This window comes from Macrobrachium rosenbergii, chromosome 44, assembly GCF_040412425.1.
Source record: "Macrobrachium rosenbergii isolate ZJJX-2024 chromosome 44, ASM4041242v1, whole genome shotgun sequence".
In the NCBI taxonomy this organism is placed as follows: Eukaryota; Metazoa; Arthropoda; class Malacostraca; order Decapoda; family Palaemonidae; genus Macrobrachium; species Macrobrachium rosenbergii.
In genome coordinates this window covers 4,590,504-4,612,839 of record NC_089784.1, presented here as the reverse complement: position 1 = coordinate 4,612,839, position 22,336 = coordinate 4,590,504, and the positions used below count along the sequence as shown (strand labels likewise).

General features: G+C 36.1%; 1 long non-coding RNA gene across 1 annotated transcript in view; it reads left to right on the top strand.

Moving 5' to 3' along the window:
• Positions 1–22,336, top strand: part of LOC136829109 (uncharacterized) — an 80,400-nt gene that overhangs the window by 2,557 nt on the left and 55,507 nt on the right. The window contains exon 2 of the long non-coding RNA XR_010850295.1: positions 9,018–9,106. This is a non-coding gene — a long non-coding RNA (uncharacterized lncRNA). The remainder of the gene's footprint in view (positions 1–9,017; positions 9,107–22,336) is intronic.

Genomic DNA, 22,336 nt, shown 5'->3' with positions numbered 1-22,336 from the left:
GATATTAAACGACATTTGTAGCCCAATACCTCTGTATATATATGTATATATATATATATATATTATATATATTATATATATATATATATACTTTTCTACATACACCGTGATACATTCTGATTCATAGACATTCTCATATTCGAATCTCCCCAGTGACGAATCGCCCATCGCCCATCACTATATAAATTCCCCCTTCGGGTTATGTTAATCCGAGGTTGAGTGGCATCGATATTAAACGACATTTGTAGCCAAATATTTCTGTATGTATATATATATATATATATATATATATATATATATATATATATATAGATAGATAGATAGATAGATAGATAGAGTTTGTCGCTAGCTAGTGGTGGATCACAGCTGGGATGAAGAACAAATAGGGTTCAACCTAAACTCAGGGTAAGATCCCCATTCCAAAATTCTTATTGAACACTATTGAAGGAACAGCTTCTGAGGCCACCCGTTTATGGAGAAAAAGAGTTGTGGGAAGAATATGTTAAGTAAATTAATTATATCTGTTTACTGCAACTTATTTTTCATGCATTAAACGCATCATTTCATGTCAGTCTTGGGATAACCACTTTAGGATAATTATCTAAGATATCCAAATTTTTAGTGCAAGGCAGCAACTTAGATAGACCTTACAATTATGACCTCGAAGGCTAAGCAAACTCTTCGATTATTCCAAACACTTTATTGGGATTCTACATACTTTTATTTCTCTGTAAGTTGCAGTAACCAATATACTTTTAGTTGTACCTATTTCAGGTAAAAGACAATTGTAGTAATGCTAAAATATCCAGGAAGGGACAAACAGGGCGAGGTTGGTGAAATCCAAACACTTTATTGGGATTATCAAAATAGCCAATATATATATATAAAAGACAATAAAAAAAAAAAAAAATAAATATATATATATATATATATATATATATATATATATATATATATATATATATATATATATATATATATATATATATATATATATATATATATATATATATATATATAAACATAAAACCTAACACATAAAAACTGAAGGATTGACTGACTCAGCAGTGAACCAAAATGACTCAAGAGTAAATTATTGACAAGACCGGGATTAAAATTACCAATATTTAAAAGAAATTTCAAGAGACGATCAAAATTTGAAAAAAAAAAAAAAAAAAAAGAACAAATTATTTCACGTTACTATGGAAGAGTTGAGCGGAAATCAGTTACAACGAGCAGAACGAAATCTTTTTTTATCATAAGGAAACAGGGCTTAGATAACGATTTAATTTCAAATTGTGAAGGCAATTATCTCCTGTCATACTATAGTAGCGATGTATTTTAGTACGAGGATAATTCTTAAAATCAAAATTCATCTCACGGTGGCGTTAAGTGTTACGTCAGTTTTGAAAAATTATTACTTCTCAGTAAATGTTATGCCTTATAACACAGAACTCAAGCTGTTACGTGCAGTTTGGTCGGATCTCATTTGTGCTCGTAACAACACAGTAGTTATATTTTCATGTTCCAAACCATTCTTATTTGCCGTGTTTTATCTTTTATTTCTTTTTTTATAGTTTCTGATCACATTCGCCCTTTCTTGTGATTACACAACAATCATTTCACAATATCACCGATAAACAAAGCAAGTATTCCCCAGACCACTGATTCATTATAAATCAATACGGACATTCAAGATATCAATCTTCAGTGATTATACTAGTGGCCATTACCATACATATTCACGAAATAAATTATCGCATGCTGCGTCAAATCTTATATATAAAACAAAGATCAACTTTTGACTTTCACAAGGAATAATTTATATTTCAACTGCAAAATGAGCGTGGCATTTAGAACCTGATTTAATATAAGGCTAACATATTAGACCGAGGTTCAGATTTCATATTTAAAACCCACAAAAAGGATTCTTTCAATAGGTCTGACGTGTAATATGGAATATAAATGATGACTAATTCTTAATTACAAAGTTAATTTGAATCATTTTCACTGTGTAAATACCTTGCTTGTGGACCGCAGCAATAGCTATTCTTCATGAATGAAACAACAAAATATAACTGCTTTTCGATGGCACCAGTTAAGAGCTTCGTTCTAGTGGCTATAAAAATTAACTTTGTGGGTCCAGCCCTTGTTATATTAGATATATTTATATGGGAATAAAATCAACTCATCTTAACCCAAGCACGCGTAAAAATAATTTATAAAGACATCTGAGCTAACATGATATTTATGCGTAATTCATGGACCTTTGTTCTTAGCTAAGATCTTTGACATTCAAACGGAGAGGCATACTAAACAACAGAACAAAAGAGAGAGAGAGAGAGAGAGAGAGAGAGAGAGAGAGAGAGAGAGAGAGAGAGATCATAACCTCCTATTCTTCTTCCAATCTATGCTCTCTAGCACGCTTTAGTTAATTCAGAGACGTCAATCCATATTCTTTGCTACTTTCTCAATTGCTCAGCGGTCATAGACCTTTCTATTGATGTTATGAATCGAAACTAATTGTGAGAACGTCAATGGTATCTTTTTTTAAAGCTACTAGTAAAACCAAGGGGCGCTGGAGCATCAGTGAATATTATGGTAGGTTGAAAATCCCCATTTTTTCAATGACAAAATGATATACTTATGTTAATATGATTGTCATTTTAAGAATAGGGAAAAACGGGAATTTTCGATCTAACACAAATTTATAGAGTCTCCCATTTCCCCCTTGCTTTTACTAATAGCAATTCAGCTTTGAAAAAATGCTCAAAGATATATTCACAGTTAGCAGCAAAGACTATCAAATGATGTTTGTAAATTAAAGAGTGTTAGAGAACATCTAATGGAGGTGATGCCTCTCTCTCTCTCTCTCTCTCTCTCTCTCTCTCTCTCTCTCTCTCTCTCTCTCTCTCTCTCTCTATATATATATATATATATATATATATATATATATATATATATATATATATATATATATATATATATATATATATATATATATATATATATCTGCTGTTATCCGTGTGACTGTCAAAGATCATAGGTAAGAACAACAGTCCACGAATGGGACGTAAATATCATTTTTAGCTCAAATGACATTAATAAATATTTTTAGCGTACTTGCACTAAGAGGAGCTTATGCTAATGCCACAACAAGAGAAGGCAAAATTAAAACACATCCTGGAAACGGTATTTTTTTACCGGATATCCGCATGAGGGTAGACACAAACGAATTTAATTGCAATCTGCCACGTAACAAATGCGGCAAACGAATTAGGATAAATGATAGAATTTATTCAACGTTTATTTATTCCGTTAGTAACTCAGTAATTTAATGAACATATTAGAAACTAATCAAAGAAGATTACGATGAGCAAGATGTGGGTGGCATTATACATTTTTTTTATTTTAAAAACAGCCTAAGATCATCTAAATTATTATTATTATTATTATTATTATTATTATTATTATTATTATTATTATTATTATTATTATTTCAGTAGATGAAACCTATTAACATGGAACAAGCACACCAAAGAGGCCACTGACTTGAAATTCAAGCTTCCAAAGAATATTTGTTTCAACCTCCCACCGCAGACCCCGCACTGCAGCAGTAACTGATCATGGTACAGAGCCAGTGATTTTTCATCGCCCTAGGGGAGACGCGAATCCGCGACATCTGAGTGGCATGCCACGGCACTAACCACTATACCGGCGGACCGGTAAAGAGACGATAGTAAAGAATCGCAGCAACAGAATAGAATTAGATTCAGGAAAATGTTGCTGTGAACTTGCAGCTTTGTCTTGCAAATGAATGAAAATATTTTACATTAAATGTCTATTGAAAGGATCATACAAGATCATATGATAGCGGAGTGCTTGATCTGAGACACAATCACGGAATGATTTTTTCCATTTAACGGCATTTAGATATAATTTGATTCTTTTTGCTTGTCAACGTTATTTAAAAAAAAAAAAAAAACTGACATTTTTATATCTGTGTTTACTGAACCGTTCTATACCAACTAATGTTATTTCGATTACGCTGTAAACAGATTCGAAATATGTTGTATATTTAAGTTATAGTGATAAAAGTATGTTTTAGTTTGCGTTGTTTAAACTAGTACCATATTCTAGCTGCCATTCAATGAGTAACGATTGCACGATTAAAGTTAGCGCCCAACTAATTTAAAACTAATTTGCTCAAATAATCAGAAGAAACATTTGTGCCTGATCAGCCACGCTCTAATTTCTGGAGTTCACCTACTTCAAATTTTCTTTTTTTTTTTTTGTATTTTTTTTTAATAGCCCAAGAGTCATTCGGCATAACTGCGCTTTGGGCTTTGTAGTTATAAACGGATTCCAACAACCATTAAATCAGGGATCAAAATTTACGTGAGCATGAGTATGTGTACATTTTGCAGGTATACATACATTTCCATGTATGCCGCAGGTATACTTGAAGGTACCCTATGTGAGGCATAGAACACTTGCATTGTGTCTGCGTGTATTTATGTTTGCAGAAAAGATGTTTTTGCGAATTTGCTCGATTTTGCTTCAACAAATTACCAGACACATTTTGAAAAGGACGTCTTGGTGAAGACTTGACGAATATTGCACGACGATGCATCCCTAGTGATCATAATAATTTTCATTTTAAGATACTTATGCACAAGTTCCTTTAGAAAGCTCACGAAGTTTTACAGGGTTACTGTAGCTGTAGTAGTCGCAAGATGAATCAAGCATACTACTAAATAAGCAGACCTATTTGTAGTTAACAGTGTTTTCTGATGCGTAGAATCCACTATATTCGATGAACATACAGTGATTAAATGTTTTACCTTTCCTGGTCGCAGTGACCAGTTGCCTCACGTAACAGATCTGCAAGATCTGTCGCAAGTTCTTGCGAGGAGCTGCCCAGTAAACACGTCTCTACGGAGTCTGGTAATCATTAGTGGCCATTCGTCCGAATAATGAGTAAACTCCCAAGCGTAGGGTCAGACATGGTGACTGCCGCAAATCAATCTTAGTGGGCGCCCTGGTTAAGTGGTGTAATAATCTGATCATGTTTGCTGGGCTCGTAGATGCCTCCCTGCCTACCGCCGACCAGTCCACCCAGGTTCAAATGAGTACAAACGTTTCCTGTGGTCAAGATAAAAGTGTTTGAGACAAGCCAAACGCACCTTGAGTCTTGCTGAGAGTTTCCAGATGGAAAGGAGAGTATACTGAAAATTTTATATATATATATATATATATATATATATATATATATATATATATATATATATATATATATATATATATATATATTCACTAGGCGACAGATGGTATAATTATGGATTCGAGGCGATTATCACTGGAGCATGCTCCCCACTGCTATAGGTTTTGGTCTGTCTTGACATGCTAGCCTGGACTTGACAGTTGTTTTTTTACCTATCGCAATTAGACGGTGTTCCACACCTGTTCGTATACATGGTTCCTCTGCCAACTGAATAAATGACTTATAGCAGCGCTTACTAAAAATGTTATAAAATATTCTGTCAGGGTTACTGTAATGATGACGCGTTATACCAGGACAATATATTACAAAAATAATGGGAAATGCCCTTCACGTAAATTCATCGTTCGAGTTGATTTCTGGGTCCGAAAAGATATTCTCAAATGACGCTCTCAGGTGGAGTTCTGACGGGAATTCTGGATCAACATCACCGGTATCTAAGCATGTGAGGATTTTTCTACTTTACCTCATATTTTGCCTCATTCTGATTTCACATACTACGAATCTGGTAGCATCTGGATAGCTGTCACTTCCATAACTACTGCTAACAATATCATTCAATTATACGGACTAATACTACTACTACTACTACGAATAATAATAATAATAATAATAATAATAATAATAATAATAATAATAATAATAATAATAATAATAATAATAATAATAATAATAATAATAAATCTTTTACTCTTGATTTGTTCAAGTTTTAGTAAGGAATTTACTCCAAAGTTTTCACTGTTTAAGCTTGAATTTTCATCGACCTAACTTTTAAATAGTATCCTGATTGTGGATCTCACTTGAATATTAATTGGTGCTGATTTACTTCTTGCAAATAAAATTTCCTCTCCGTTAATAAAATTACTTTCATCATTTCTCTGTTAGAAGCACGCTTGTTTAATTAATTACTCTCTGACAATCCCAATTATTTAACGTGCATACATTAAACAATGAACGCCAAAGACAGGTATTGAAAAAGGAGAAATAGAAACAGACAAATTGAATGGTGGAAAATTCTAAGTGGATTGAATAAACTAAAAGACAATGGTTCTGAGCTAATAATTAGATTGAATATGTTTTAAAATCTTCTTAAACAGAAAACTAACACTAGCCAACACGTAGCTACTCTATTATAAAATTTTCCTGAATCATTTATTATGTCCTTTTTATTTACCAAGGAAATGATTCGTTGGATGTGCAATCACCCAGGAGATTGCGCAAGAGACACCAGAGATTGCATTTATCCTTTATAGTTACCACAGATGAAAATTTTGAATTGACATAATACATTTCTCTATTGATAAAAAAAGACTCTTTGTTAAAAGGAGAATTATACTTGTTTCGTACACAGGCAGTGGTTATAATGACCTGAACTTTATTAAGTATAATTTCTAAAAAAAAGTTTTTGTAATACGAATAAATTAGTGTTCTTGGTTGGTCAAATAAAGCAAGATCTCTGTAAGAAATGAAATTGACTTTTCTTATTATTATTATTATTATTATTATTATTATTATTATTATTATTATTATTATTATTATTATTATTATTATTATTATTATTAATCAGTAGAAGAAACCTATTCACATGGAACAAGCACAAAGGGGCTACTGACCTGAAATTCAAGCTTCCAAAGAATATTGGTTTCATGCTCCCACCGCAGACCCCACGCTGCAGCAGTAACTGATCATAACACAGGACCAGTGATTTTTCATCGCCCTGGGGGAGACGCGAACCCGTGGCGTGATGATAGTCCTTCTTCAGAAAGCAATAGAGGAGAGCGGGCAAATATAGGTAAAATCAACAGGAGACTTTCATAAAATACAACGACAGGCAGGGGAATTTTGCTAAACTCGAATGAAACATTGACATGCGAGTTTGTATTCAGTAAGTCATTCGCGTTTCTTTTTTTATCTCAAACTGATTGAAAATGGATATAATACATTGAAATTGTCCAGTAAAAGTCAGCAATAAACGCTAACAGCTTTCAGGAAATTCATGTTATATGCCTGACCGATAAGAATGCTTGCAGGCATAATGTTAGATATTATCAATAGTGTAAGCTGCAGTTTGTATGTGGAAATACAAAATATTTGATTTCAGTGACAAGAGTGAAATACTTAACTGGGGAAACACTTGTTACTCAGCCTTCTGCCATTGTTCGAAAGGTAATCTGTTATGTATTGTCACTTAAAATTCTCACAGTCATTTGTCTGAAGAAAAGACCCACATAAAAAGTACAATAAACTAGGTTAATCTCGTGAAAAATTTTATTTCATTTTTGATTTAAATGCTATGCTTATAAGTCTGCTGTTAAAATTAGAAAATGTGAAGAAAAATCGCTTTTGAAGATGGCGATATATATATATATATATTATATATATATATATATATATATATATATATATATATAAATATATATATATATATATTTTTTTATATAGAAGTAAACCCTATTTGATTCTCTAGGGAAACCCTATTTTCACTTTTCATTTGTTACAAGTTACACTAACACCCTTTTTCACTGCAATAAAAAAAAATTGTAAAACTTATAATTCGTGCGTAACTACGATTATCCGAACCAAATTCGTTACTCCTGTTCTCATTACAGTCAGTAAAGGCCACTCGATAGAGCATGCTGAATTTAAATACGCAACATACTTTGGCATGAGGGAAGATGGGGAAGTCTTAGACGACTGGTAATGATCTGCAAATGAGGTCCAAGAACCAAAGAGACGAATGAATATTCCAAACATAAAATGAAAACGTCCCAACCAGAAAAAGACAAAAAAAAAAAAAAATATCTTCCCCACTCACCCATACGTGGACAAGGGACCACTGAGTGGAACGAAAACGAAGAGTAAACAGAAGAAAAGAGAAATGGGATCAAAGGGAGGAGAATAAACAAAGGGGCACAGCCACTCCTAACGTATATGGTCGACTCGCATGAATATGTGCTCTCATGCGCATTTGAACTCATAAACAAGCCATCACAATGCCGTCTTGATTCGTCCGAAGACGTGATCATGTAAACGATTCTCATTGAAAAGCGTAATGTGACACTGACGCTTCTAATAGGTGCCGTAAGAGACGGCTCTTAGAATTTAAGTAGCGTTCAGTCCCATGAATATCGCTCGCTTGTTGACTCGTTCTTTGTCCGCGATCGGTTTGTGACAGCTTTATCTAACTGGTAGCAGTCTGATGATTAGATGAGGCTACTTTCTGGGTCTCTCTCTCTCTCTCTCTCTCTCTCTCTCTCTCTCTCTCTCTTGATGGCCAGTGCTGCTGTGACGCCAGTGAGAGTCCAAAGTCTCCGTTTCTCTCAGAGCATCAGGAACCTATGATGTGCTTTCTCTCACTTTCTAGGGCATCGATGAACCATTCGGTTATGAGACTGATGAAAGTAAAAAAAAAGTTCTTCTGTTTGTATATGTTTTTATTCACTTCCGGTCTCTCTTTCCCCTCATATATATATATATATATATATATATATATATATATATATATATATTTATATATATATATTTATTATATATATTAAAAACTTATAATAAGCTTTACCTACTCAAACGGAGTAACGCCAGTAACTGTTAACCTCAATGTTCTTAATAAGTTTCTTTGGTTTTGTTAGTTTTCCAGCACCTTTTAACCCTGGTTGCGACCACCACAAGCATCAGGCTACCAGGAACACATTGCATTGTTTAGCCCATCATGCTTATCCGCAACTTCCTCTTCCAGGGTGAGGGTAGGAGAAGAGTGTGAAGCCCTTGAGGAGGAAATACCTAAGGTGATAAACTCTGTTGAGGCCAGCTCAACACATACGTCAGGTGAGTATATTAACTTAGGAATGTTACTGTAAACCAGAAGAACCAGTGGTTTCAGATACAGATAATTTGTACTTCAAAGGAAAGGAGTTGCTAAAATAGTACTGTGAAACCCCTTAGTAGGAGGAAATGCATCTTAAATAACTTCTTTTTCTTAAGTCAAAGGAAGCTATTCTTTCCATTTCTGTGGGGGGCTGTAAAAAGTAAAAAATAGCATTCCCACCATTCTGTATGATGTGAAATACCCGAAATGGCCTGAACTTGGTGTTTGCCACCCAATAACCTACACTGGTATTACAAAAACAGAAATAAAAAAGTAAAGTAATAAGATTTGAAGTTGGGAATGTTCATGGACACGGTGCACGAGACTGAAAATTCTTGATAGTCTATGGAGAGAAAGCTGGATGATATGTCACTCAGAGAGACAACTGTGGAAGGAAATTACTCTGAAAGGCGAAGAACTATTGATTAGGTAGAGTTATGATATGATATCCGGAAGACTGGTTTTCAGTGAAAGAGTACAAGTGTGGTAATTTGAAGACTGAATGAGCAAGATTGAGCGAGAAAGGGAAAGTTATACAGATAGTGCACATAATCCAAGAAGGGAGAGTGCGAGAGAATGTTTTTGGGAGAATGTGAATCTGGTCGGATTTCAGTTATCCCGAAACAAATATTAACATTTTTCATAACGTAGTTTATTATCTTTTATATATGTGTGCAGATTAACACAATACCCTAGAATAAAGAGGCCCTGAATGAACAATACACTGTGCATTACTCTTTGTCAATTTCCATTTTTTTTAATAGGCTTCTATAACTTTCTTTGTTTTCTGTTTAATAACAGAACGTTCTAGGGCCTTCCTGAAACTTCTGTTAGCCTTTCTTTTATATTGTCTTTGAACTGTTTTTTTCTGTTATTTTTATATCAAGTAACTCTGTTAATAGGGTTAAATTTTTGTAATTACTTATGGCTTTTCTTAATCTTCGGTTTTTCTATTTATTTTTTATTGTGCTCTCAAATAGATGGGTAACCGCCACAACGTGCAGAGGACTTTAATAGACAATATATGCTAAACAAGAAAGCGAAATAGTCCAAAATGATACATTTGTTCAGGAAAAGCAAAGCACCTTCTCGTGTCCAGTCTCATAAGGTGACATTAAAACTCACTTCAACTAAGCCCCCCTGGCAAACGGCCTTTAAAAGTCGACAATGTACAACACGAAGTCCCCTAATTATCGTTTCGCTTTCGTAACCAATGGCCTTTGGCGTCATGGCATAATGAGCCTTATATTCATAATACATACAGTCATTAGCAGGTTTGAGAACAACACCTCATCACCCAGGTAATAAGTGTAGTGACTTCGATTAGTCTTTCTCAGGTGTGCCCGGCAGCTCTGATTTATGGAGAACCGATGGAGCAATACCGGTATTACTAAGAGACGGAGCATCTCTACTCCCTGTAGACCCATGAAAGGCCGCAGTCGCTATTTACAAAGGCCTTAGGCCTCCCTCAATACCCCTCCGCCAAACACACATCGTTCAGGCAAATGGGCATTAACGGGCGTTGGAGCGAAGAGTTTCTGGAAAGTTTAACAAATGTATGAAAAGGTTTGGCTTTCCAGCCAAGTAACTGTATGCTCGTGCGCTTGAAGTGATACAAGTCTATCCCCCGGGGGTGGCCACGGGTGCTGGAGGCTGTTGAGACCCTTGGAACGTCTTGACATTTTTTTGAAAAGTATAAATCCTTGTTCTCTCGTAGTTAAACGGCTCTCTTCCTAGGCCTATGATCTAAGCTTTGATTGGGCGCCGAAAGTACAACACACTTCGCGGCTGGCTGTAGGTGACATCCCAGTCGAAAATCGATAACGAGCGGCTCATTTGCTCTCGATGGCCAAGATTCGGAGCGTCAAAGTTCCCCCGTAGAAACAGATGATGTTGTTTGTGGGATAGCCATCTCCAAACATGCACATTTAACGTCGAGATTCCTATTTCGTTTAGATGAATAATTCAGTCTTACGACACGCCCTCGATATACGCCGGGGTTGGGGGAGGGAGGGTGGGGGGGAGGTTTAGATGGTTCCTGGAGGCTGCTATTACGGTTGTCTTGTGACAGATGGGAGAGAAGGGGGCTCTGGAAGCAGGGGTCCCTCCTCTGACGATAATTATGATAATATGCTCCCCGTAGGCCATCCTTAACGAGCTTTGTTTATAGGCGTTAGCCCGGCGAGCCTGGATTATATACTTCTTATATAGACCCCCATAATACCTGGGCCTCACTTGAGGTGTCCTACTTATATGCCAACTACTTTTTTCATCTTTCTTCTACTGACCGTGCAGACAGGTGACCTCGTGTAATTTACCAAGATTAACCTGTTTTTCTTTTAATATATAACAGTACGGTTTAACGTTTGTTAATTAAGATCCAACTGTATGTGTACATAGGCCAAAGTCTTGAGACTGAAATGCATTCATGACGAAAAATTCACATTGATTTAAATGTTCAATTTGTTCTCTCTCTCTCTCTCTCTCTCTCTCTCTCTCTCTTCTGCCTAAGTCTGAGACTGAAATGCATTCATGACAGAAGAATTCATTAATTATATATTTGTTCTCTCTCTCTCTCTCTCTCTCTCTCGCTTTAGGCTTCGAATACATATGCCTAAGTATTGAGACTGAAATGCATTCATGACGAAGAATTCACATTGAATTAAATGTTCTCTCTCTCTCTCTCTCTCTCTCTCTCTCTCTCTCTCTCTCTCTCTCTCTCTCTCTCTCTCTTTAGGCTTCGAAACAAAAGAATATCGCCCTTACACCATGCATATTTATTTGTAACAGTATCCCTAATTACTGAGTAAATGACAGTCGTCCAGTATAACGAAACCTTCATATGCCAGATCGTTTGAGTTTCTCTTTCCAGGATTCTCATTCTGGAAGAATAGGTATGCATGTGTGTATGTTTGTAGTCGAGATTTATCACAAACGTTCTTTGAAAGTTTCATTTAAAATCATTTATATAAGAAATGGGTTTCTCTGTAACGACGTGGATTCGGTTTGACAGACACGTCAGTTCCATTTATTTCTCTTTTAACTAATTTCAGTGCTTCTTAATGTAGAAGTATCACTTTATTTACAACGTGCTTTTTTTCTTTCTTGAAAGAAACATGTCAGCTGACTAGTAAAGCAAAAAGAATTCATTATAGTAAACACCAAAAGGGTGGAATTTATCGCATTATAAGTTGAGATTGATATATTCGATAATATCGTTTCATAAGTTCTTCGTCCTATTCTCTTTCTTATCTCTAAGTTTTACCAAAAGCTTTACTAACAGCTGTACAACCTCGAACCAATAAAATACGTCGGTGCATGTTACTAACAAGTGCAAGACTTCAAAGCGGCAAAGTTTATCAGTTTTACGGCCGTGAACATCTGAAATCTTCAGTAATTGGACCGGCAGTTACTTTGCTTGAATATCGGTTGAGGTATGAAAATGAAAAGAGAGCCGAGAGAGGACCTCCTGACTTTGGTCAGCCGACCGGGATGACAAATATCTCGTTGTCCTGACTTTGGTCAGCTGGCAGAGACGACAAATATCTCGTTGTTAGATGGGCTCTAGGACAGTGAACAATCGGATGGCAAATTTATGGAATATGCAAGCAAGCAATTATCAAAAGAATCATAACTGCTGTTTTCATGACTGCTCCGGTGTTCTGTCATTTAGGTTACATGGATAAATGCAAGCTAGAACTTAGGGAGTATAAAATGGTGTATAATGTCATGATTCCAGGCGAATAATATTTATTTTATAAAAATACGAATAAAGAATAACAAATATAAAAGTAGAAAATTCAATGAGTATGCAATTCAGACTGTCATTCCTGAGCTTCTGAAAAATATTAGTTTCTGGAAGGTGAGATTTAGTTACGTATTTTCATATTGCATGTACTTTTTCATTACTAAGTTTCTTTATAATGCAATGCTTACTTAAAAATGCATCTGAACATATGTGCACACGTTTGTATATGTGCATATTTTGTGCATACTTATAAGTACATGAATGAATAAGAACAAGAAGATATTTGGCTGATCATTTATTTATATTGAGCTTAAGCAAACTATAGACCCTCTTTTCCTCTGTTTTTTAAATAAATTATTCCGCTTTTGTTTAGTAAGTTTTGTGATGAACAGTTTTTTTTTTATTTTGATTCAAGATAGTCCATTTTTTTTTATTGCAGATTGCGTCCATTCCATATTTTAAATGCAATCACAAGTGAGTAGTATATTTAAACATTCTTCTGAATAAATAAAAAAAAACATCGAAGATAATTCAGTGAGGATTACCTCTCTCTCTCTCTCTCTCCTCTCTCTCTCTCTCTCTCTCTCAGCTCCCACACTAGCAACTACCCACAACAGTTGACTAACAGAAGTCTGTTACATATCGTACATCCTAGGGTCGAGAATCGAACGCAGGTCGCTCAGGCTGTGAGCAGAATGCGCTAAAAGTACCCTTGAACAGAGAGACAGAATATAAAATGTCAGTTTTTTAGTGCACAGCAAACTATTTGCCATCCTTACTTAGCAGAATTATTCTTAGTCATTCAGCCAGGAAATTTTAGAATATCTCTGAAATCAACGAAATTCAAATAAAGCGCAATAAAAAAAAAATAAATAAAAAAGCTAAGCAGGATTTCACCCGGTGAAAGTAAAACCCAGTAAATCGCTACCGTAATATGCACATGATTAGAGGCACTATGTTATATAGTAGGTCAGTAAATGAATAGGCACTGTTAAGGAAATATGAACGAATAAAGAAACTAGGCTTTCATGGCGTAAGAGCAGGTAAGAGAACAAATGAATGAAAGTAAATTTAAGCGAATATGTTGAAATTTACATTGGCAAAGAATAACATATTTTCTTTGATAGATGCTAGACAATGAAGTCGACGACCAGCCCTCACAACAGTGAAGGACACTGTTTATTTTAGTTTGTTGTCACATCAACTTCCTGTTGTCGTTAATGTATGACAACGTAATGAGATTTCATACAATAATGAGCCCCACAAGGACAGAATGAAAGAGGCGTGTCTGTCGCAGTGCCCCTATTGGCAATAAATAAATAAATAAATAAATAAATAAATAAATAAATAAATAAATAAATAAATAAAATAAATAAATAAAGCATTAGTGAAACTGCTGTGACTTGTAACAGACCTCAACAGTCTGGGTCAAGATAAAATGGGTCATAACGAAGCATAAAAGTCAGCCCAGTTTTGTTATTCGTTAATGAAAAATCAGGCTACATTGCAAATCTTTGCTACAAATGAAGAAAGCAATATATATTTCTTCATTGTCTCATGCTTAGTTCTTGATATCTTTACGAGGCTTCTTGGGCCGCATGAAGAAGCATTGCCGCTCCCGTCGGACTTCTAAGTCTATGAAGGGAACTCGCGTGTCAGTAACATTAAGTATATATTTGTTGTTGGTCATCCATCTGTCTACTAACCAAGCAAAACGTTGCTCAGATTCATTGATCAAGAGACCAGCGGTATCATTCAAGTACTAGCTGAATCCAACACTGTTTAATTCTTTTCCCTGCAAAGCCTTTTTGGAACCAATTGCACCCGCACGAGACTCGCGTTCCGTTAAGAATTCCCGAAACTCCCACTTTAAAAAATAAACAAGGCATAAAGGTTAACCCTTCGCTCAACTCTTTTTCCATATTGACATTTTTGAAGAGTCTGTAAACTGATAACAGAGTTATCATTTAACTGACAATTCACTGTGATAGCTCCAAGCACAATGCCCTTTACAGCCCAATATCCAAGCTTATTTGTTTTCCATACCCCGTAAATCATCGAAAATCAAAATCAGTTTCATGCAAATACAGGTCTCGTTTACGAAGTACCTAGCATCTCGTTATTACAGTCTATATCAGAAAAAAAAGTTGAGGATTTTTTCTAATACAGGATATCATGAATCCGGAGATAGCCTACATACAGATGGGCTCAATCACTTGTCGCGTGCTTATAAAAAGATGAACAAGAATAACTCGTAAGCAAATGGGAGAAAAGAAGAGAGAGAAAACAAAGGAAGACGAACAAGAGGAAAAAGAATTAACATAAGGCGCAAGCAAAAAAAAATGAAAAGAGTACGAAGAGGTGTAAGATGAAGAAAAAAATATAGAAGAAGAAGAAGAAGAAGAAGAAGAAGAAGAAGAAGAAAAACCAGAGGGCGAGAACTCAGCAAAAAAAAAGAAGCAGAGAGGAAAAAACAGAGTAACGAGGAAAGAGAATTAAAAAAAAAAAAAGAGAGAAAAAAAAAAAGAAAAGAGCGAGCGAACCTCTCCTGCCGCAATGACGCGAGCTCAAACCCCAACACCCGGCGTGATCTTCGGGGTCGCACAGACCCGCATAAAGCATGGCCAACGATCCGGCAGACTGATACCGGTTGAAAGGTATGATTTACCTCCATTTAGCATTGGAGGGAATCGAAGCCGGCCCGGCGCTCCGGATGAATTCGGCACCTCGGCCGTCCGTAATATACGAGAGAGAGTGATCCGCAGTTGCTTATTATTACATTAACATAGTAAGACAGGGCGGGCGTGGACACGCCCTCTTTATTGGGTAGTAGGGAGTTATAAGTTTCAATGCGAGTGTGGGAGGTGGGAGGAGGTGGGAGGGGAGAACTGTGGGGGGGGATTTTGGATGAGTTTGGTTGTTCGGCGTGGGAAGAGGGGTGGGGGGAGAGGTTAGCGAGAAGGATAGTGTGGGAGAGAAAGAGAGAGAGTATAAGAGGAGAGGGAAGACAGCAATAAAAAGGAAATGCAATGGAATGGGTTTGATTGGAGAGCACAGAAGGGAGACGAGAGGAAAGACGAGAGGAAAGAAATGCAATAGTAACGAGAACGATGCAAGGGGGAAGAAGATGGAAGAATGTAAGAGAGAAAGAGAGAGAGGGGGGGTGGGGGGGCGGGCGAAAAGTGAGATAGACAAATGAACTGGAGAAAAAACAAACATGGTGGGAGAGAAACGATGATGAAGGCAGAAAAATAATGAAGGAGGCGATAAAAATGCGTTCGATAAGAAGCAGGAAAGTGAGAGAGGGCCTCAAGGGAACCAGGAAAGGATTATAAAAGAAAACAGGAAAAGATGATAAAAGTGGGATAGAGGGGAAATCAGAAGCAAGCAAAAAAGGAGAGAGAGAGAGAGAGAGAGGGTGAGAGAGAGAGAGAGAGAGAGAGAGAGGAATTAAAAGCACGTCAAAATATCAATTAACATGAGCAATGATTCTCCGAATTTTGTCATTGAGCCAAAAATGCGATACCATAACAATAATAGTCTGCACTGTCCATGAAGATAAATTATACGAATTATTATTAATCGCTGCCATTCTCTTATTTTTCTAAGTTAATGAAAAGAAATGTTTTTCCACACTCACATACTTTTGAAAAGAGATTAGACAAGTATTAATAAGTTAGTACCGGTTTGATCTGAAATATGTTCGTAAACATCAATATCATTATCGATACCTAACAGATATAAGGTATAAGAATGCAGAAAGCGATACCTAACAGATATAAGGTATAAGAATGCAGAAAGCGAGACTACTATCCAGTCAGCAATTCTATTAAATATTTTATTAGTCTTTTTTTCATCTGATTATATCATCAGTGATTCGGTTTTCTGGAGATTGACATATAGACCTTTGCCAAGACAAAATGACTAGTCATCATATATTCACAGTTGTTATATCTTTTATCTCTTTGATAAAGAACGATTTTTGTTGGCCACATTTTTTTTTTTAATTTTGCATATTAAGAACCAATACATGCCCTTCACGGCCAGATAAGAGAGGACAGTTAATCACAAAGTTAACTCCCCGGCCTTGCAAAATGCTACAAGTTACTTCAACTTACAGTAAACCTAAGCGATCCGGTGTATAATCTACATAATAGGGCCTCCCATTGTCCAGCGCGAGCTCGACCTTGTCTCTGCTAATCAACCGGCATTGTCTCCCGGCTCAGAATCGTCGACACGTGTAAAATCATTGTTTGACGTCGAACATTATCTAATGTTTGTCCTTAGCCTCTCTGTCTGTCCATCAAGGGTCTGCGCCTAACACCCATTTGGTCAGTTCGGGGTACTCAAGTCCTCCTCCTCCCCTCCCCTCCCCTCCTGGAACCGCCCCCTCCCCAACCCCCACCACCCCCGTCCCTGTATTTTCCTTTCGGGATTCCAGACGGGACTCAATATTTAAACAGAAAATTATCCACGGTTACCGGACGACATTTCGGCCTATTTACAGGCTCATTGTTGGACGGCATTTAAGGCGACAGGTCGCAGGTCCTAAATCCTGAAATGTGGCGGTAAAATGGACCGACGGCGAGGAAGACGTTCGTAAGGTCGACCCCTCATTGGTTTATGGGCTGGAATTTGGCCCATGAGGGTCCCTACGCGTAATTATTTTGTGCCTCGCCAGTAAATTGTCGCCTATAGAGATTTATACACACATTTCAACGTGACCAATGACATTTAAAGCTGTGTACGCAACTGTAACCTCGCAGGTTATCGGATTGTCAAAAGTCGTCAGAAAGTCATTAACGTTGTACTTAACGAAACGGGAATGCGTCTCTTATATATTCAGACAGTACCTCAAGTTTTGGAGATTGTCATCCCTTTCCTTATCCGCGTCTTGAAATTCATCTTTTGTGTTTTTAAAACCTCCATGTACGCAACCGGTAAAGTCTCAGCCACCAGTTCGAATATAACCTTGTTACCATAACGAGAAAACATTCATTCTGGTAACACTGTCACACCGAACGACACCGGGACTTGTTGTAATGCATTCCACGGGTTCATAAATAGGCCGCACTCGCACTGCACCCATGGTCCGAAATCCAATAAACCGCTGCGGTCGCAATCTCCTTAAGGTAATGGCCACTCTTGGCTCTTTCCGAGGCAACGTCCTCCTGAATGCTCAGACCCCTTAACATATACACCCCTATTTGCACCTCGAGAGAGAGAGAGAGAGAGAGAGAGAGAGAGAGAGAGAGAAGGATCTCTTCCTCTCGCTGGTTCTTCTCGAGTGACCGTGGCGAAAGGGTTTGCCATTGTTCCGTCCTCACTCTCCTGAAGCATGACCCAACTGGGTGTCTAAATTCTCTTGTTCCGACTCCATAAAACGTCGGGTGGGTTCTTTCAACTATCCTCCGGTGTTATGCCAAGACCAGTTTCTATTTTCTACACCCCCTAACACACCCCCTCCTTTTTTTTATCTCTCTCGTACTCTTTTTCCATCTCTCTCTCTCTCTCTCTCTCTTTGCTCTTCTCTTCCCAATTTTTTGTAATTTTTTTGCTCATCCTTCGTGCGTTCGGAACGAAGATTGAATTACCACGTCCCTGATGAAGCCTGAGTGGTGTTTCTTTTAGACCCAATTAGAGGCTAACGCAGCCCCGTATTAATCTCTACGAGAGAGAGAGAGAGAGAGAGAGAGAGAGAGAGAGAGAGAGAGAGAGAGGGGAATTATAAGATACTATTTAACTTTGTACCTCATTGAACCCGTGTTTAATCAATTTTCACATGTCTCGTTAGGTTTGAAGAGCAGAGACGAGGCTATTTTCAGCTTCATTGGAGTGAAGAAGATCACGTTGCAGACTCATTTTCACACCCTTTCATTAGGGTCGCTCTGAGGCAGCGATGGCCCGCGATTGTATGTGCGGGGAACCGCCCTTTTATCGCATCCTACGGTGCATTGTTTTATCTCCCTGCATTGTTGCATTGTTATTGTTAATATTATATATTGTTGGAGAAGCAAATCCACAGTTATGTATAATGTATTTAGAGATAAATCTGTGTAGATAGCTTTCGGGAACTTGATAAGAGGAACCGAACAAGTTCCCGAAAGCTATCTATATATGTACATATATATTCATAAATGTGGATTTGCTTCTCCATTTTAAGACTCATTCTACTATGAGTATTTTTTAATTAATTAATTAAAACCATTAATTGAAACCAAAGTCATGCTTAATGTTCAGTTTACCATGGAGTACGGAGACAGTTTTGATTGTGATTGTTAATATTGCTAGTAATAGTGGTTGCATTTGTAATACGAACAATGTTAATGCAACTTTTTAGTTAAAAATGTTTGAATCCTCATATCACGGCAAAATATTAGCATGATATTGAATTTTCCAGTTTTGAACGGTTTGTTAAATAACGTCTTTCATTTGCTGAGTATCTAAAAGGGCTTGAAAGTCAAGGCATTTACACTCATTTTTTCAGATGATTACTTCTGTATAGTATAGAGTCGTTAATTCTCAAAAGGAGAATTCTCATTTACCAATTTTTTTCTCTTTGTGATTTGATACGAGTCAGTGATAGTTATAATATACTTACACGCATGTTTGTATTACATAAATCTACACATACATAAATGTATGTACACAATACACGGAATGCACAATTTAACCTCATAATTATATTACAAAGTTTCGATACGAATTGCACACCACATAAAAACACTGGCCTGCATCCTCGGTACATCACTCGTCACAAACATCAATTTTTGCCACAAAGATGGAAAGTATAAACATCAACACTAGCGGGGCTGTGCCAGTCTCGTTGTGCGCGTCTAGTGACGGAGATTTCCCACTCCAGCGTATTACTCCGAAGGGATTTCGATACGACAGAATCTGCCTCTCGACCGGTCCGGGACTCTCGGATCGAGAGGTGTTACCTGCGGGATGGTTTTTGGCTCTTCGAACCGAAAGAGAGATTGAAGGTGAAATGGACTGGAAGGCTGTGAACCCGTCACAGAAATGGGGGCGATTTATCGACTCCGTTTGTTGATGTGATTGCCACGGCCACTGTGGTAAAAGTTGAGGCTAACAGTTTGATTAGCTTGTAATCTCTCTTTCTCCCTGTCTCTCTCTCACTCTATACATACACACGCACACCCACACATATATATATGTGTGTAGATATATATATATATATATATATATATATATATATATATATATATATATATATATATATATATATATATATATATAGAGAGAGAGAGAGAGAGAGAGAGAGAGAGAGAGAGAGAGAGAGAGGTATTCCCACTGTCAGCCCTAACTTATACTGTGCACACACACACACACACACACACACACACACATATATATATATGTGTGTGTGTGTATGACATGTATATATACACACAAGTCTGCGTGTAAGATGTTGATTTTATTCTTCACAAATACTTAACGATTTGTCCCGAAGGAATTTCTAACAATATATGTAAAATTTAAGGAATAAATAGATACACTAACGTTCATGGGTCTTTCGATCCCATTATCACGTAAACACTGATTACGAAACATTCAATTTTGCAATTGCAAATAAACCTTTTTGTTTATAATGGATGGCTTTCCTTTCTTCTATTACCAAACTTTGAATATCTCTTCGTACTTATGTTTTTTTCGAGAGTCCTTTTTCTTATTTTCTTCAGGCCTGGGTTAGAAAAAGACTATTTAGTCACCTTCTGCATTAAAAGGAATACTGGACCGTTAGGATACACAAAAGGGCAATTTCAAGGTCAACGGTTACTATGGATATGGGTTAAACATATGCATGTAAAAAGCACGACTTTTTGTAGTTACTGTTGCCTCTTTTGTTGTTTAGTTAGTTCTGTTTAGGTCTGGTTATGGTTAGTCATTTGATCATCTATAATAATAATTCTGTCTGTCTGTCTCTCTCTCTCTCTCTTTATATATATGTATATATATATATATATATATATATATATATATATATATATATATATATATATATATATATATATATACATACATACATACATACATACATACATACATATATATATATATATATATATATATATATATATATATATATATATATATATATATATATATATATATATATACAATGTCTTCTGTAAAAATGCCAAAACTAAAATGAGTGCATTACAAACCTACTAATGCTTATTTTTAAAAAATTACCATACGCATATAGCCTACTGGATAATTTCTTATGTTAATAAAATACTCTTGAGTTTGGTAAGGATGACAGAAAAAAAAAAGTACATTAAGTAGATATATTCGCTGAAGGTAAACTTGGGCTGTTAATATGTATTTCAAAGCATGTATAAGATATCCGCTTAGGCTTGCAATCCACAATAGAGGAATCTTAGCTGCTGTCTTCGCTAACGAGCAAAAGCGATACTGGAAGAACCGCTTGTAATGTAACCAACCAAGTTGTCGACTGCAAGCGATAAAGAGTAGAGTTGCAACATAAAACATCTCTATGCTCGAAATGCTCCGTACAATAAACGAATGTTAACAAGGTGATAAGAGACATTCGTCCCTACACTTAACCATTTGCGATGATGCAATGAAGTTTGTAAGATTTGACAGCTATCGTATATATATATATATATAGTTCGCGTCCCTATATTTCCTATATATTTTCACTCTGCTCTTAGGATTTTGGTTTTAAATAAATAAATAAACCAATATTTATATATATATATATATATATATATATATATATATATATATATATATATATATATATATATATATATATATATATATATATATATATATATATATATATATATATATATATATATATATATATATATATATATATATATATATATATATATATATATATATATACATACTATATATATATATATATAATATATATATATATATATATATATATATATATATATATATATATATATATATTATATATATATATATATATTTTTTTTATTTATTTATTTACTTAGACACCAAAATCCTAAGAGCAGAGTGAAAACATATAGGAAATAGGGACGCGAGCTATAATTCCCCCAAGGGGAGCTTACAGCTTACTTCATCTTAAATCATCTTGGCTAAAGCAATCTTGCAGTCCAGAAAATGTTGCATGCATTAGCTCCTGGAAGCATCTATGATGACATGAGCACGTGGCTAGCGACCTCAGTGCAAAGACGCCAAGCCTAAAAGCTTGCAGCAGACCGTTAGATTCTGATGTGCTCGGCAGTAAGTCACAACGAAGCTCAAGAACCCAACTGCTCGAGTGAGTCACTGTCAGCACTGGAGGAAATCCTCTTGATATTTGTGGCAAAAATCTGTAGTTAATATGTTTCAAAACGTTTCTAATGAGCAGTGCTGATAGCTCCATGACCCTTAGACAAAATGGGCATCCGGTCTT